General features: G+C 52.0%; 1 long non-coding RNA gene across 9 annotated transcripts in view; it reads left to right on the plus strand.

Moving 5' to 3' along the window:
• Positions 1-17,851, plus strand: part of LOC123063383 (uncharacterized) — a 29,653-nt gene extending 11,802 nt beyond the window's left edge. For 4 of the 9 annotated variants that reach the window (XR_006430302.1, XR_006430305.1, XR_006430304.1 and 1 more), the window contains 2 exons: positions 15,783-16,008; positions 16,115-17,851. This is a non-coding gene — a long non-coding RNA (uncharacterized lncRNA). The remainder of the gene's footprint in view (positions 1-15,782; positions 16,009-16,114) is intronic. The other 5 variants (XR_006430298.1, XR_006430299.1, XR_006430300.1 and 2 more) reach the window with 4 other exon arrangements.
• Positions 17,852-18,745: the final 894 nt, after the last annotated feature.

Raw genomic sequence — 18,745 nt, forward strand, 5'->3', positions numbered from 1 at the left:
CTGTCGAAGAAGGCACGCGCCACGGAGGCGGCAGTGTAGGGATGGCCGAGCGCGATGAAGTGCGCATACTTGGAGAAGCGGTTGACCACAGTAAGGATGACGGACTTGCCGCCCACCTTGGGAAGGCCCTCGATGAAGTTCATGGAGATGTCGGCCCAAACTTGAGAGGGAACCTCCAGGGGCTGGAGCAGCCCGGCCGGTCGCAGTGTCTTCGTCTTGTTGCGCTGGCACGTCAGGCAAGACCGCACCCAATCTCGTACCAGGGCCCGGTCGCCGGGGATGTAGAAATCAGCGCAGAGACGGTGAAGGGTCTTCTGCACGCCCTCGTGGCCGGTGAGTGTGCTAGCAGCAGAACCTGGTGACGGAGGTCGCCATGATCCAGCACGAAAAGCCGGCGCCCATGCAGGAGCAAGCCATCTGCCAAACGCCATGGCTCCTCCAAGTCACCAGCGTCGAGGCGCCGCCGAAGGAGCTGAGCGTTCGGAGCGTCCGCGGTGGCCCCGCGGATGTCGTCAATGAGGGCGAAGGAGAGCCCCGAGCAGATGCAGAGGGCCGCCCCCACGGGGTCGACGGCGTCTGAGTCGGAGTCGGTGTCGCGGCGGGACAGGGCATCAGCCACGGTGTTGAGGCGGCCCGAGCGATACTCGACAGTGAAGTCGAAGGCAAAGAGCTTGCTGATCCACTGATGTTGCGGCATGGTGGAGAGCCTCTGGTCCAATAAGAACTTGAGGCTGTAGTGATCCGTGACGGAACGGCCTTCCCTAGAGATATGGCCGCCAGTGGCGCACGGCCTACACCAAGCCAATGAGCTCCCTCTCATAGGCCGCGAGCTTATGATGGCGCGCGGCGAAGGGCCTGCTGAAGAACGCAAGTGGCCCGTCGCCCTGATGAAGGACAGCGCCAAACCCCATGCCCGAGGCGTCGCAGTCCACCATGAACGGCTTGTTGAAGTCGGGCATCTGGAGGACCGGGCCCGTAGTGAGGGCCCGCTTGAGGCTCTCGAACGCCTCGGTCGCCTCAGCATCCCACGCGAAGGCGTCGCGGCGCAACAGTCGCATGAGCGGGGACGCGATGAGGCCAAACTCCCGGATGAATTTCCGGTAGTACCCCGCGAGGCCCAGGAAGCCTCGTAGGGCCCGCGGCGAGTGTGCCGACGGCCAGGCCGCGACAGCCGCCACCTTGTCGGCATCCATAGCGACACCCTTGACCGAGATGACGTGGCCGAGGTAAGCGACCGAAGGCGTGCCAAACGAGCACTTCGAGCGCTTAAGGTGAAGATGGTGGGCTCGAAGCTCGTTGAAGACGATGGTGATGTTCTGAAGGTGCTCTGCCCACGAGGCACTGTAGATAAGAATGTCATCAAAGAAAATGAGCACAAACCGGCGTAAGTAGGGGCGGAGAACATCGTTCATCAAGGCCTGAAAGGTCGCCGGGGCGTTGGAGAGACCAAAAGGCATCACCAAGAACTCGAATTGGCCGTGATGAGTCCGAAACGTCGTCTTGGCGACATCGTTCGGGTGCATCCGCACCTGGTGGTAGCCTGAACGGAGGTCGAGCTTGGTGAAGAAGCGTGCCCCATGTAGCTCGTCCAGGAGCTCATCGACGTCCAGAATGGGAAATTCGTCCTTGAGCGTCTGGGCGTTAAGAGCACGGTAGTCGATGCAGAAACGCCACGTGGCGTCAGCCTTGCGGACGAGGAGGACCGGCGCCGAAATCGGCGAGGTAGAGATCCGGATGATGCCCAAGGCGAGCATGACCGCGCACTGCCGCTCCAGCTCGTCCTTCTGTAGCTGGGGGTAGCGGTAGGGGCGCACCGCAACAGGAGCTGTGCCCGGCAGTAAGTGAATGCGGTGGTCGTACGCCCGGGCTGGCGGAAGGCCCTGGGGCTTGTCGAAGAGGTCGCGGTGCTACTACAAGAGATGGTCCAACAGGGGGTGCTCGGGCCCTGCAGCAGTCGCTGTCAGCTATAGATGCGACGTCGCCTGTGAGGCGCCACCCACGCCCTCCCACCGGACGCGATGGCCCAGGCGCCAGAAGGTCATTGTCATGGCGTCGATGTCGATGGGACCCAGCGTCCGCAGAAGTTGACGCCGAGGATGAAGTCGAAGCAGCCGAAGTCGATGCCGGCGCACGTGATGGTGAAGTGCTCGTCGCCGATGGTGATGGGGACATTCCGCGCAATCCCATGACATCGGCGGTCGCCGTTGGCCACGGTGACCTGGAGCTGTTCCTTGCCCGTCGGCTGAAGCGCCAAGCGGTGCATGGTCGACTCGGGCAGGAAGTTATGGGTGGAGCTCGTATCCAGGAGGGCCACGAGGTGCTCGCCGTGGATCATCACCGGCAGAAGCATAGTCTGCTCCGCTCATATACCCGCGAGGGCATGGAGGGAGACCGCGAGAGCCATCGTCAGAGCGGGCATTGTCGCGACCTCCGCAGCAACTTGGATGGGCAAGTCGCCGAGCCCATCGGCGATGGTGTCCTCCTCGATGTAGTCGGCCGCCTCCAAGTAGAAGAGCCACGGGCAGACGTGGCCCGACACGTAAGGCTCGTCGCAATTATAGCATAGCCCCTGGCGACGACGCTCGAGCTGCTCTGCCGGGGTGAGCCGGCGGAAGGGCCGTGTCGCGGCTGGAGTGGTGGTCATTGCAGAGGCCGGAGGCGGACGCCCCGGCACGGGTGGTGTCGGGCATGGCCTGGCGGGCTGTCGGGCGCCTCGAGGCGGCGACGCCTGCTGCAAGGCCTGCGCGCGACGCTCGAAGGCGCGGGCATAATACATGGCCGTCTGGAGGTCCTGAGGTCCCCACAGCTCCAGGTCCACGCGGATATGATCCGGCAGACCGCCCACGAAGAGCTCGGCCCACTGACGAGCCGTCACGCTAGGTGCGTGGCACGCCAGGGCCTGGAAGCGGTCGGCGAAGTCCTGCACCGTGAAGGTGAAGGGTAGGCGGCCCAGCTCCGCCAGCCGGCTCCCGCGTATCGGCGGCCCGAACCGTAGGAGGCAGAGCTCGCGAAAACGCTCCCATGGGGGCATGCCACACTCGTCCTGCTCGAGAGCGTAATACCAAGTCCGTGCGGCGCCTTGGAGGTGATACGGAGCGAGCTAGGTGCGGTCCGACGCGAGCGTGCGTTGCCCCCGGAAAAACTGGTCACATTGATTAAGCCAGCTCAGGGGGTCCTCGGTGCCGTCGTAGGTGGTGAAGTCGAGCTTGGCGAAGCGTGGCGGCGTGTGGTTATGGCCGCCATGGGGTACGGCTCGTTGGTGCGGAGCAGCGAGGGGGACGGCGCCGGGTCGGTGGTCATCCCCCCCCCCCCCCGTCGTGGAACGGAGGGCCGTCAAGGCCGGCGTAAGGGCTGACGGAGCTGGAGGGCCCGCCGTACTGCAGGGAGGCGCTAGTGGCGACTGGACGTGCGGCGGCCCCGAAGCCATCGTGTACACCGACTGCGACGACCCGGCCAACCAGGCCGGCAACGGTGACAGCGAGGATGGAAATCTGACTTGGTGTATCGGGACCCCTGCCGGCGCGGTAAGGGCCGGCCCGGAGCTGGACGTGGCGGAGGCCGCCAGGGGCGGCGGCGCGGTGGCGGCGACGGGCGGCCCGTTCGGTTGCGGCCCATAGGACCGGCCAGTAGCAGTCGGATCCCAGTCACCGCCTGGGTGAGATCCCGCAGCACCCTGGACACCTCTCCGGTGTGAGGAAGGCGGTGGCGGGCGCGACGGTGGAGCCTGGCGTGGGTAGGAGCGGGGCCATGACCGTGGTGGCCACCAGGGGCGACGAGGTCGTCGGCAGCGGGAGGGACGGGGTGGGCTGCGGCGTAGACATGATCGAACCAGAGCTACCTGATACCAAATTGGTGGGAGCTAGGGTCCTACCGGTCCTAGACTATAGGTTGTAGGGGTGGAAGGATGGTTGGCGAGGGGTTGGGCGCGGCCGGCGGCGCGACGGCGCCGTGATCGCGCGAGGAGGCGACGGCGATGGTGAGAGAGGCGGCTAGGGTTTAGGGTTTCCGGCTCCTAAGGGGAGCCGGGCAATAGTTATGACTTATTGCTTAATTTCAAAAGGTAGCCTTACAACTGTTTATATAATCCTTGCTGCTAATAAAAATAAGATAAGTTGGGCTAAGCCCCTAAGTAAACGCGCCCATTGGGCCTTCTCCTGCTATAAGTGACGCCGGTCATAACATGTCTGCTGTAATTGGAGCCTTACCCTGAGCCCATACGCTACTACCTCCACCACCAGCCCCATGTCCACCACCAATGCCGCCGCCAAAGCCATAACCGCCACCATAGCCATAACTGTAACCGGCGCTTCCACTGCCTTCTCCATCTCCACCACCACCACCACCACCGTAGCCTCCTCCAGCGCCAATGCCGGTTACAGCGATCGGGCCTCTTGCGAGGGTAATGAGGTTGGTGTTGGTGAGCAGGATCAAGAGAGCAGCGAGAGCTAGAGCCTGCTTCATGGTGCTGGCCATTATGACTATGCTTTGGTCTTATGCTCAACTTGAGATTGGTGTCGATACAATTTATAGGCAAGGCGATGAGTGCTCACTTGCATTTGCATCTGACACGATTGATATGATAGATCGGTGCATGGCACCACATCATACACCTGACGGAGCAGTTTGCCGTCATCTTCTTGTTTTTCTTCTTTCTTTGCTCTCACCGGCATGTTCAACCATAGCTGGATTTGAAGCCTATCCAATTTGACAACAAATTCAGTCATCCCAGTCATACATGTTACAATCCTCTATTCTGCATATGGGTTAAAATAAATAAAGGCAATGGACAATATATGTACTAATACCAGAACATTCCATAGAAGTACAATGGGGCAACTAGAACTAACAATGTAGAGAAGGAAGGTGTTGAAAATTTGGATTTAGGCAGTTGCCTTGTGATATGCATTACCTGGTTCCAAGATGCAGACAAAGCATCAGATAATAGCTCCTGTGCCCTTTAAGTATCATCTCCCTAGACCTTTTGACATCCTTGGCCGCCCTGCTCTACCGACGTCTCAATTTCTTGGATTAATCCTGGCAACTCTTGTTCAATACGACCGCGCTGATCAGAACACCATGCGCGTACTCCCTTTTGAGTATTGGGAGGCTGAACCAGTCATATTTTCATTAGGCCCTTGTGTTTTAGAACATGAACTCGGCTCATGAATGCCGATGATCTTCTCGATGGCCACTCTGACCTTTGCAAAAACGACTTCTTCGTTGGAGTTCGATCAAAGTTAAAGTTTCTTCAGGACAACTTGGCACCTGCAGCATCATGCTCTTGATCGTGTCGAAGGAAGAAGAGGAGTGCTGTTGAAGGACATTTCTTGAGATCTCGGGTAGCACACCCTTGTTCCTTGGATCATTAATGTAGAGCTGGAACCTGCAGCGTTTAGGGTCGAACGTGCCCTTCCCAACCTTGAACCCCCTGGTCCATGTCCCAAGGTAGTACCCATTGTCCTCCCACGTGTACAAGTCATACCCATACATGCGTCGTCGAGCCAATTCCCCTGAAACAGGTCCCCTGTGCTCCATTCCAGCACCCCTTTGCCGGACATGGTGTCGTTCCTTGTGGTGTCGACATAGGTGTTCCCATTTACCCACGTGAACCTGCCGTGGTCCTCCATATGGCCCTGCACCAAGGAGCCCTTGAAGGTGTCTCGATTGCGTAGGTCTGAAGACCTTGGCCGTGCTTGCGGTCCAATTTCCACTGCCCCTTGTAGGATGATTAATAGCTTATGGGCCTGGCGACGTAGGTCCCTTGGTATTTAATGAACCCAATAGAGTACTCGCCCTCGTAGATGGCCCCGGATGGCCAAAGTGTTTGTTGTTGCCTGAAGGTGGTTGCTGGCCACAGGGGCTGTCATGCTTGCATACTAGTGGTAGTTTTCGAGTAGTAGTAGCAGGGGTCTAGCTGCTATCCTGTAGATGAAGATGAAAGGAGAGAATTGGAGATGAATGAATCAATAATTCAAGCAGAGCATGCAGGAATTAAGTAGTTTGCATAGAAGAAACTGAAGAGCAAGCAAGAGGTAACTTTTATGCTGAATATGGATACATGAAAATAGTAGGTACAATAGTCATGCGATGATCAACCTCTTGCTTCGTCCACGACCATCCAGGAATGGACAAGAGCAGTGACATTGAACAAGGGGAATCGGGATGTCGAGAGATCTTGAGGATCTTAGCCCATAGGGAAGAGTGATGTCGAGAGATCTTCTAGATCCATTTGGTAATCAAGGCTAAGTTCATTTTTTTGAGTATGTTATATGCCAAGACCCCTTGATTTTTAGGTGTACAAAGGTCCTCCCAACGAACCATGTGATATTTCCTCTTAAGCCCATCTGCTTCCCAGAAGAAGCGAGATCTAATAGTCTCAAGTTGCTTGTGAACCCCGTCGTCGAGAAGGAACAAACCCCATTGCATAAAAAGGAATAGCCAAGTGACAAGCGTTAGTGAGGGCGAGTCTTGCGCCTAATGACATAAGCTTACCTTGCCACGGTTCTACCCTATAACCTACTTTTCCTACCGTAGGGTCATAGTCGGCGCTGGCAAGGGCTTGTTCGGAAGCAGTTAGACCCAAGTACACCATGGGGAAATCCACAAGTTTATAGTCAAGTAGCTTGACCGCTCGAAGACCCTCGTCGGGTGATATTCCCATGGTTACCACATTGCTTTTAGTGTAATTGATTTTGAGCCCCGACATTGCCTCAAAGAAAATAGGAAGCGTTCTGATCCTGGCCATGCTACTTTGATCTGGTTCAAACAAAAGCAGGGTGTCGTCCGTGTACTGGAGACGAGAGATACCGTTGGGGATCAGATGAGCCACTACGCCCGTAAGGTGGCCAACCTCCCTGGCTTCGGATAGCATGGTACAAAGTGCGTCCACTGCGAGGTTGAACCAAAGGAGAGAGATTGGATCGCCTTGCCTAATGCCTTGTTTATTATGGATGAAAGGCCCGGTAGTGCGGTTGATACAATGGAGGTTTGCCACCCAAGACCAGCTCCATGATTCGGTGGATAAACCCTGCATGGAAACCCTTGCAGAGGAGAACCTCCTTGAGGACCAGTTGACCCGGTTGTATGCCTTCTCGAAGTCGAGTTTTAGGACGATGACTTTCTTTTTCTTGCATTTGATCTCGTGGACGACCTTGTGGAAGCAGAGGATCCCCTCTAGAATGTGCCTTCCCTTAAGGAAGGTCATCTGGCTAAAATCAGCGATCTTGGCCGCTACAGGGCCCAACCTTCTCGAATAGACCTTAGCTACTAGTTTGAAGATGACGTTGATCAGAACTATGTGGCGGAACTGAGTAAGCCAATGAGCGCGAGATGAGAGCTAGGATGGAGAAGTTGAGTCTTGAAATCAATCGTACCCAGGGAAAAGCCATTGATAATGTCAGCTACAATAGGCTTAATAAAAGGCCAACAACTCTTGAAGAAGGCGACTGGAAAGCCATCCGGCCTTGGTGTTGTGCTAGTCTTCATGGAATTAAGTGTAGTCCTAATTTCTTCGCCCGTAAAAGCCAAGATCAACTCCTCGTTGTTTACTAGACCACCTCGTCTCCTAACCAAAATTGTGGGCAGAACCCCGCCCTTTTACACCCCTCAATCCCGATAAGCTCCTTGTAAAAAGGAGTAAATGTGTTGCTCTAGATCTTTAGATGAGGAGATCTCGCCTTGTAGGCGCGGGACCAAAGCTTTACGTTTATGGCCATTAGCGATGACATGAAATTACCCAGTGTTCACATCCCCTTTAGGCATCCATTTTAGACCCCCCTCCCCCCGGCGATGCCAGTAGTTCTCTTTTTCCTTTGGGTAGTTTGATAATGGTGCTCTCTGGAACGTATCTGCGCTGCCAGCTAGCCTTGCCAAGGTAGTGTCCATGTCCCCTTTAAGCCCTGACGATGCCAGTATATCTCTTTTTCCTTGTGTAGTTTGATAATGGTGCTCTCTGGAATGTATTTGTGTTACCAGCCCGCTTCGCCAAGGCCAACTGTGTCTGCTTGCCCGTCAAGCCAAATAATCTCATCAAGGGTGTCGGCTTTGAGGAGGCGCGTGTTTCCGCTTCTATCGGCACCCAAACCGCGCAGAAACTGACGGAACTTGTCGAGAAACCTTGCCAGCTATACAGAGAACCACGGTGGATGGTGGTTGCATTAGACCAGGCCTCCCATTTGGCCTTGAGCTGATCGGAAAACTCCCCATGTTCGAACCAACCCAGTTCAAAGAAGAATCTAGGGGGTGGCCTAGGGGAATCTTCCCTGGAAGAGAAGAACAAAGGTGTGTGTTTAGATCCAATCCTAGTTTCAACCTTAAGCCAAGAAGTGGAGGAACACTGTTTTTCCCAATCAGTGCAGACGAAAACCTTGTCTAATACTGATGTAACCGGAGCTAGCTGAGGTTGGCCCATGTTTATCTTGCACCCATCCTACGGATCTTATGCAAAGCCATGTTGGCAATGCCATCATTAAACCTATTGATACAAGCGCAATAGATATTTTCTGAGATTTTGTCAGCTTCAAATCTAATTAGAATAAAACTGGCTCTGATCTACGAGTATATACCATAAAACTACTGGTTTTGCGATTAGGTTTCCAAAAAACCCGCCTTCTAAAATATGCCAAAAAGTACCATAATTTTTGGTCACCTGACGCGCTCAATTAGAGGATATATAGAAAAAGCTTGCCAAATGCTCTAACTTCATCGTTTATGCTTCTTCTTTATAGCCGGACCACCGTTAAGTTCAAGGATCTTGCATGTGGTTCCAGTTGCTATGACAAGCGGATAGGAGTAAGCGAATGATCAACCAGCCCATACACCACACAAAGTTCCTAGTAACTTTGGTTAGCCGTAGTTTCGATCTTGGCGCTGAGAGAAAATCGACCTGATGACCATTGGATTTCATACAGGTCTTTGTTAATCCCCAGAAAGATGCCACCCAATGGCCTTATGCTAGCACCCATTGCCAACATAATTCTCTAACAGATCGATAGTTTAAGCTTGTTAAAGATGATTTGATTTCCTGTAGAGCAACAATCGATGCGCTCTCTATCTACATATTCTTCAAGTTGGGTCCACCGTTCGGTATAGCTGAAACCCCTAATATTCTAGAAAACCATCTGCATTATAAAACACTTTTGCAAAGGCGCCCTCCCTTGTTGCTAAGCGACTTGAGCTTAGGTTTAGCTTCAGCCTTGGGCGCGCTCGGGCCCCCTTGGTTGAGAAGATCAGAACCCGGATCCCCACCGGGGAAAGGAGAAGGAATGGGGGCCTCCCTAGCCTCGGTGGCTAACGCCACTTCAGCAGCTTTGTGAGCAGCAACATCAACAAGCGTGGCTTGAGCGAGTACTCTGGCCCTAATCCTGTCTATCGAACCTGTTGCCCCTTAGATACGCAGGAAAAATCACCCCACTATCCCTAGTAATAGCAATAATCTAGGATTCAGTGAAATCATGAAAAATAGATAATTGGGAAAGAGGTTACCTGGTTTCCCCAAATCTTCTCCACCGTGAGTTGTTGTGCCCATCGTACAGAGGAAGGGCCAACCTTCCCTCCCTTGTTCCCGATGCTGCGGCAAGGACCCATCGCTGTAGTCTTCGTGCACTCGCCCTTTGGGGATAGAAAAGGAGGCCAGTAGATCCTCGTGAAGCTTGGAAGTAGACACATGAATGTATCTTGCTGTTGCTTCTCCTGCATGCTGGGGAACATACCAGACATGGGAGCCGAGGTCTGCATTGACATAGACGAAAGAGGAGAGAGTGGGGGCGCCAGGGGTGGGTCTTGGGCAACGAGGTTAGAGCCCCGTGCACTTGGGACTCGTTTGTGAGAGCGTTTAGCTTCTCCTCCCTTTCTTTCGTCACACCAGTAGAAAATGGCCAATTGGTCGGGCTTTCCCAGCCCAAGTCTGCTCTGTCAGCTTCATGAAGCTTGAAAGCCTTGCCCGCCGAGATGACCACCTCCCCTAGCTTTGGCGAGGAAAAGATGTTGACCACCGACAAGGTTTGCTTAGGCGAGATACATGAATCGAAAGTACCGCAAGAGAGCGCAGGGACCACATTCTCAAGCACGGTCAGGACCTTATTGGAAATTGCTTTGGAGGCATCTGTCCCTGCACTGTGAACATTAGAGCCATACTCATTGACTGAGTCAAGTTGTTTGGACAAGGGAACCTTCCTCACTGCTATCCTTATGCGCTCGGAGAGTGGCGATGGGGAGAGGACGGCAGAAGGAGCACGTTTGGAGCCCGTATCATCTTTACCTCCAGCTCCTTTTGAAGCCAGAGATTTGTAAGCTGCCTGGGTCTTGGAAGCTTCTGGAATCTTATCGAGGGGCTCGTGCGTTGGTGTTTATGGTTGAAATTGCACCCTCCTATTTGGGGTGAGGTGGTGGGAGATTGCTTTTTTCGTCGACCTCCACCTCATAGCAGATCATGTACCCTTCGTTGTTGCCAACGATACGGTTGGTGCAGTTGAGTTTGGTCGGGTTTGATGCAGAAGATCACTGCGCGCACATGACCTTTCTTGATGACCGAGAGGTGGTCTACAACTGTAATCCTGCTTAACAACTGTAGGGCTACCTTCATCAGATTTATGTTCTTTTCAATGAGTTGGCTATGCCCCAAAATTTGACCAAGGTGCAAAGAAGTGAACAACATACCACAACATGCAACACAGATTCAACAGAGGTAGCCTTGCATTTGCTAATGGGGAGATTCATGCCTCCGCTATTAAGGCAAATGTGCATGCTTTGTTTGTTTGGAAACACCACCGAGAAGGTTGAATCGTTAGACTGCTCTTGCCAATCCAAATCTTCAACCTTTAGGAGGCTATTCAGCTCGCCACCATTTCTTGGCATGAAAGCTTACAACTCTTGATCATGATCTCCGCCTCCAGAATGTTTCCAGGACCTTGGTTAGCCTCTTCTTCCTCCTCTAGTTCCACTCAGAAGAAACCACCCCCTTGTATCCCATGGCCCATCATCTTCAACTGGGGAATCGAAGCCCAAAATGGGCACTCGATCGTAGCATGCTCATCCCTTTATCATATGAAACCGATGGGTGGAAACATACAATCCGCTTAGAAATGACCAAAACGGCCACGATGGAAACACTCAGAGTTATTTATGGCTCTAGAAGAAGGCGTTCTACTTGTGCTCGAGGAGTAGCCTTTGCTGAAATTTTTCTTAGATCTGGGGTTGTAGTTTTGATTGGCTTTTCTTAGATCTGGGGTTGTAGTTCTGATTGGCATTGTCATATCGCTTGCCATGGTTCCCTTTGTTGCCTTGGCTGTGACCCTGGTGTTGGTAGTCGCCTCCCAGGCTTCCACTACCATCATGTGATTCACGGGAATCCCGGTTGTCCTTGTGAGAGCCACCCACATCCTGGGTTGAGGCGATGTGTCCCTGCGCCAGCCTGTGTCATGTTGGAGTTTGTCCGCAGGTCTGCTTCGAGTTGGAGGTCTTCAGGAGCAGCAATGTCGTCGAAATGACGCTTACTAGAGTGCTCGTCGCTTCTGCTGACCATGGCAACCACCGTCGCGTAAGAGGACGAGAGGGTTGGCGGATCTGGTGAGCGTTAAGAGTGGGCGAGGTGATCAAACCAATGAATTTCAGATCTTGAAGCGGGGAAGTCCAAATGGAGATTCAGGTTTCCCCAACGCAGCCAGAGCATCTTATAGATAGGGAGGGTGTGTTGAAGTATAAATCTATAGTCCACCTTTCCCATTAGCTTGAATTGGCTGGTGCATGCAATTCTATAAGGTATCAGAGCCAAGAGGTCTTGAGTTCAAGACCCGGCTGGTGTAATTTAAAAATGAAAATTTCAGCCCACTTTCGGTCCATGTTTAGGCTTGAGGGAGCCACAAGTGAGGGGAGTGTTGAAGTATAAATGCATAGCCCACCTTTCCCAAAAAGCTCAACTGGCTGGTGCGTGCAGTTCTACAGGGAACGCCTTGGGCTGGACCAGGATGTGGTCTATGGGACTCGTGGTTGGGCTCGACCACATCCGCATCTAAAGAGGAGGCATGCCCAACAACACAAGAAGCGCCATGCGCCTCGAACGAGGGTTGGGCCGATTAGCCAGGTCAAGTGGCAGGTCAACCGAGCCCACCACCAGAACCTGGTGGTGCACCTATTGAGGCCTCATCACCAAGTCAGACCTAGGAGGACTCCGCCCATCAGACAGTTCTAGGGAGCCATGTGTTGAAGATTTGCACTAGAGAGCACTATCATTGTGGGCCATCGCCGCCATGCTTGGCCCTCCCAAGCCCATCCAGAGGGCGTCCTTGAGAGCCATTCCCCGTGGCAACGACGCTGCCACCCCCCTTGCAATACGCCAGTGTCGGAGTCGGCAATAAGGACTAGATCAAGGAAGTAGGCACGAGAGAGAATGAGAAGGGTAGTACGGAGCCGAAACCGTACGAGAACCATTGGGGCTCAAACCCACATGAACCCTGAGAAACCACCATCGGCATCTGCATTAATGCGGCCGATGGCCTTGCCCTCCTAGGGCAAAAGCTTGACGCCACCACTGTTTCTTGCGGTTGTGGCAAACTGCTTGTCAAGCCCCGTCCATGTAATCTCCCAGCAGCCTCTCCGCCGCCGGCACAGAGCCCTCCTCCAGTACCAGCGGAATCCCAAGATCCACCTCGAACTCCTCATCGCAGTAGCCTCTCGAGGAAGCCAGGGCCCAAAACTGGTTGCATTGACTGTCCTAACCAGCCACCGGCACAGAAACTGGCAAGGGAGGGCCTCCCTGCCCCCCCTCCCGCGACTAGGATTTGAATTCGTCTGTGCATAGCCTCCGAGGTCGCCCTTTCTTCTAAGCGACCCGAAGCGAGCTCCTTCAGCTGGATGCTAGCTAACGAACGTGACAACATCGTGCGGCTGCTTGCTGGCTCAACAATTGCAACACCGGTGCCCGCATGGTCCGCGCTATGCAGCAAATAGCATTGCCGGTCTAGCAAATCGGTCCCAACATTCGTCTCGGGCTGCAGCTCCCACTGTAGCCATTACCGACTGTAGCAAAAACCGGTGCTGGTTCCAGCAACCAGACATCGCACTTCCAGATCATGGCTGAGCCGGTTCCAGCATCTCGCGCCACCCCATTGTAGCACGGCGTTGTCGCCGTTCCAGCACTACCCCTCACTGGATGCGGCTCTGGTCGTGGCCAGTTGTAGCTTACGGCCGATCTGGTTCGAACATCTTGTGCTTGTCGCAGCATCTTGGGCATCGCTTGCCCCCCTCGCATCATTGTAGCTCCTGGCATGGCTGGTTGTAGCCCGGCATGCTCGCGCTCGTAGCGCCACTACCCGCTGGTTACAACATCCTTCTATCCGCCGTGCGTCGTTCCAGCTTCCCACATCGTCGTAGGATACACCATCACACGCCAGTTGTCGTGCCAGCACCCTTTGGTCGCGACATGCCCTCAACTACATGCTGCGGCCAGTTGTCGTGCCAGCACCCTTTGGTCGCGACATGCCCTCAACTACATGCTGCGGCCACAGAGGGAAGGGGGAGGACACGACGACCGGTGACCATGATGTCGATGGAAAAGAAGCACCCCCGCCCTGGCTGTAGAGCTCCCGCCCCCACCATTGCCAATTTGGCAGCCGTGGGGAAGAATAGGAGGGAGGGGTTTCCATTCCCGACCACTCCCATCAAAACTGCGGCACATGGAAGGAGTGGTAGGGAAGCGGCGGCACGAGAGATCAATTTTGCGGCTATGGAGTTCGGGGTGGTTGGCTTCAATTTTGTTGCTGCGGGGAGAAGATAGAAAATGGGGACACGAGGAGACAAACCAAGGAGCAGATATGTATCATTAGCTATCCATTTTTTTCTCGAAAAGGAGGTTGAACCCGCGACCTCTACATCCAAATGATGCACACAATCATTTTTCTTATATTTATTATTCAACAAAGCCTTACAAGGTAAAACATCGATCCACCTGAAGCCACCTTCTAGGCAACAGGTGTCGCTACACCTACAAGCTTGATGATAGGGTTGGCCATGATTAGGGCGACTTGCCCTGACCTCACACCTATGCACATCATCTAACAATGGAGCACCGGTCTAGTAGACCCTTAGCGCGCACCGCATGCACACGCTCCAAAAGTCGCCACCCCCGTCTTCCGCGAACCTATCTTCAGGATAGGGATCAATGTAATGACCTTGTCAGGTCTACCATCGATGCTACCACGACGCTAGGCGCTGCCACCGCCTGCCCATGTCTATCATAATTAGTCTGCTTTGAGACCCTGCTGCACCATGCCGATGATACTCGTTGTCTTTGACTCGGAAGAAACCAAGCCACTCCACCTAAGGACCCCTCCAACCATCACCTGCTCCAAAAACATGCCCTTAGGAGGGAGAACGGTGCCGCGTGTCGCCATCATCTGCTCCGAGAGACCCATTCTAGGGTGTCCCCGTAGCAGCTTGGGCGTGAAGCCGAGAGTTGCAGCAACGATGCCTTCGACAAGGTAATGACGCAAATACGCCCCATATTCCGCCATGATCAAAGTCGGTGCGGTTTTCACCGGCAGCAACACCTCCCAGAACCCGCAGTCGGCTACATCGCCACCAACTATGAGCTCAGTGTCGCCACCATCATTTGGAGCTGCCGCTCCAGCTTCTGATTCGTAGACCTCGGATGGATGCGGTTCTCCCGCATCTAGCGCTGTCGACGAGAGAGATAGCTCTCGTGTTCGGGATCTCTTGATCCGCCGCCCCCAGGCACCGCCACATGGAGCCGCTTCTTGGCCAATCATCCCCGGCAGAGGGGCCGCCGTCGCCGTCATGTCCGGAGCCGATGCTATGAGGTCTATGCGCCGCAGACCAGTCGCACCCCTTGTGAACTCGGCCATCCCCGTGATGCCGCTGGAGCGTCGTTGTGCCGCCGAGAGGAACAACCACAGGAGGAGGATCTTGCGTCGCTGTGCACAACCCCTCCGGGCAGCAATGCCATGGCCATGAGGAGCCAGATCCCCGCCATCCCCTTCATCGTCGGTGCGCGGGCATTCCTGGCGGCTGCCTCTGAGGACGACGAGGAAGGGTGGAGGGGGTGGTGTTGGGTGCAAGGGTTTGCTCCGGGTGCCGTGTAGTAGGTGATGCGAGGGACTCTCCTAGCTATCCATCTAACAATTGTTGGGTTCAACCTTGTCTCCTGGGAAGGTAGCTTTGGCAAAGGTAGCCCCGACAACCTTGTTTGGCCCTAGGTGGGCCCCTATGTTTTGACTACACAATGGGGTGGCCCCATGTGTCGAATACATATGGGGCGCCCAGCACGCTTGTGCCAAATATCATGACATGGTTGGCATGATGAATATACAGTGAGTAGTCAGCCAGCACCATGGATGTGTCATCTGTCATGGTGTGGTCTTGTCTAGGTAGTGGGTAGTCCTACATGTAATATTTTTTAAGTGCTCTATACAACATATAAGGAATGGAACACTCACTATGTGAGTAGCGAAGCAAGTGAAATATCTCATTCACTTCGTCTCACCATTCTCTACTCCTTCCTCCTCCCATCGGCACTGTCCTCTTCCCCGGTTAGTGCTCCGGCCGCCGGTGAAAGATCGAATTTGGGCTAACAATGATGAGCTCCAGGCTCCAGCATTGGCGTACGGCACATTTCACAGACTCACAAAATATTTCCTGCTCACCAATACGTGTATATATAATCTTCACCCACCAACAAGTACGGCAGATTTCACACTCACAAAATATTTCCTGCTCACCAATACGTGTATATATAATCTTCACCCACCAACAAGTACACATCAATGCAGGGACTGTTGGAATTGAGGGCACTACATGTACATATGTATGGAATGTACTAAATGCTAAAAAAAGAAAGAAAGATTATGCACCTTTTGCATGCATCAAATCCACGGCCAACCTGCGTAGAATATATTCCATCTGTCGATCTGTCTGTTCCGTCGTCGTACTAGCAATTAACAGATCGATCGAGGGGGAAAGGGTGAAGGAAGCTTAATTTGGACGACTGATCGGCCGGTTCGTATCTCCCCTTTCCTTTCGCGTGCAACTATATAATGTAACACATATGCAGTGCTTTGCTTTACTTTCGTTTTCTTTTCCTTTGCCTTTTTCTTCTTATCAGCAAAACAGATATATGTAGATGGAGCACTCGGCCAAAAGATGCATGCATGGATCCATACTTCATTGTGAGAAATGAACACCCGATTATGTAAAGGTTTTACAAGGATGATCAAATTCTTCGTTCTCCTGGGAGGGGAGGCTTTTCTTGAGCTTTGGGCTAGGTAGCTAGCCCAGGCAGCATCGAGACCGGAGAGCAGAGAGCTTCCAAGGTGGATGTGGGGCTCGCAGCAACCTGAACGCCATGCTTGCGAAAGAGCAGGGGTTCGTCAATTGGCATCACCCTCACTCCATTTGCTCTGTTCTCCCCACCAGCCTCTGAAGATGCTGGCAGAACAGATGTGTTTGTTCCATGATGTATTCGTTGAAGATCAGGTGCCATCTTCTGATTGTTCTTAAAGTCAGCGACCAAATCTGTTTCAATGACAGCCAAACGACACCATTAAACACCATGCCATTCATGTGCTTCCACAGAGCCCAGAGGGTGGCAACTACAATGGTATTAAATGAGTCAAGTTCTTCCCAGCAACCCAACAGGAAGAAATAGATTCTACACTAGTGCCCACTGGTCTGGAGAATAAATGGCTAAAGTTCTCCCAAACCAGCTTGGCCACCATTCAATCAAAGAAAAGGTGCTGTACACTTTCATTTCCAGCACAGAAAACACATCCCAATGGTTTGTTCATCATTCTTTTCTGCAAATTATCTCCAGTCATGATTTTATTGTATGAAACTAACCAGAGGAATATATGTATCCTGGGGGGAACAGCCAGTTTCCAAACAGCAGGGATAAACACAGGTGTACTCCCCTATAATTGATGATAGCATACAGTGAACTAATAGTGTAGGTGCCTGAAGCTGTATACTGCCAAATGAGTGTATCAGTATCTTCAGAATATGAGATGCTCCTACCAATAGCTTCAAGCTCATACCAAGAGTTCATCAGGGTGGGAGGGGGGGTTCTTCTAAAAGTGAGTTCCAAACTCTCTCCATCCCAGATTTGACTAACTGTTTTACCCTGCTCTCAACAAATCACATAAAGCTCCCAGAATTGAATTGAGAGAGGGGCTGTGCCAAACCAGCAGTCTTCCCGAAACCTTATTTGTTTGCCATCCCCAAGAGACCACCTATAACCAAATTTAACAGCCTTAGAGGCCCATATCACTCCTTTCCAAAAGGTAGAGGCCTCAGAGTTCTGGTTCCAGAAGATATTGCGGATAGGGCTATACTTATTATCTATAATTGTTTTCCAAATCTTACCTTCACTACTAGTATATCTCTTAATCCATGCCCCCAAAAGGCAGATGTTGAGGTCCTGGGTATTAGGAATACTCAGTCCTCCAAATTCTTTCCTCATAGACACCGAAGGACAATTGGCTAGATGGATCTTTCCGGCACAGAACGTAGGACATGATCAAGAAGAATGACCCACATTTGTTTTGATCTTTATAATGTCTTAACTGGATCTGACTTCTGCAATAGAAAAGTATATGTTTCTTACGAGGTAATGGAAACTAATGAGAAATCAGAATTATCCAGATGGGTTTGATTGCATCTCCTCTGACTAATGTATGCAATTTTACCGTGTTTTCATGGATGGAATTTGCCATGACTGTCAAACATAATGTGTGCAAGTACAAAATATAGTAGACTTGCATGTACTGGTTACCAATTTGATTGAGAGGTACTAAGCTTAGCAATGCAAATATGTAGTGTTTGTGTCACCGACTCAGTCATAGAACACACAGGTGTTGCAGTCATGTAAGTTTGATCTTAAGAACCTCTGTTCATTTCAAAATTTCAATAGAAGAACCTGAAGGTGTACTGCAAGATATTCAGTCAAATTGCACTGAATCTTCTAAACTTGACCGCACTGTATATAACACATTGCCTTATAAAACCTTGTCAGTAATGAAGATTTTCAGGTAGCGATCAGATCAGTAGTACATAAATACTACTTTAAAAGACGGCCATGTAAAAATTACAAGCAACAACTGGGAGAGAACTAACTGACAGTACAAGTTGTTCATTTGTGTTCTTGACAGGGATGGCTCAAACGATAAGACAAGGTACGCATGCTGAATGTTGGTTGTGTTATCCACTTTTAGTAAAACTGAATTTTATTTTCCTATTTCTAATTCCACAAAGCTGTAATCCACCCATCAATCACTTCTAGTAGTTCTAACGGAAAATTTGATAGATCACAATAGACGGAGTTTTAGCAGGAACCAAGCATCCAGAAGAAAAAAATGGTGATATATGATCTCCTCAAACTCCGCAACAATGGTATTCCATATACCAGTAACCCGATGAATCTTAGCTTTAGCATTGATTCAGTTGAAGATAACACCATCCATTTTTCTATCCATGGTACTAATTAATAACTGAACCTCAGCGGCTCACCTTATCCTGAATCTTGATTTTTGTTTTCTTCAGTTTACTGTTTACTCATCCGAAACACAAGAATTTCAAAGATTCACTCTTCAAAAAAACAAGTTAGATTAGACACACTCTTGGCTGTAGCTAATTGTATGTTTTTGACCCCCTTCCAAAAGAAAAGGTTAAAAAGGTGGGAGAACATATATTCTCCCTGATTAGCCACATCTCAACATGCACAGTTGTCACTCCCTTCAAC

Source organism: Triticum aestivum, chromosome 3A (assembly GCF_018294505.1).
Source record: "Triticum aestivum cultivar Chinese Spring chromosome 3A, IWGSC CS RefSeq v2.1, whole genome shotgun sequence".
In the NCBI taxonomy this organism is placed as follows: Eukaryota; Viridiplantae; Streptophyta; class Magnoliopsida; order Poales; family Poaceae; genus Triticum; species Triticum aestivum.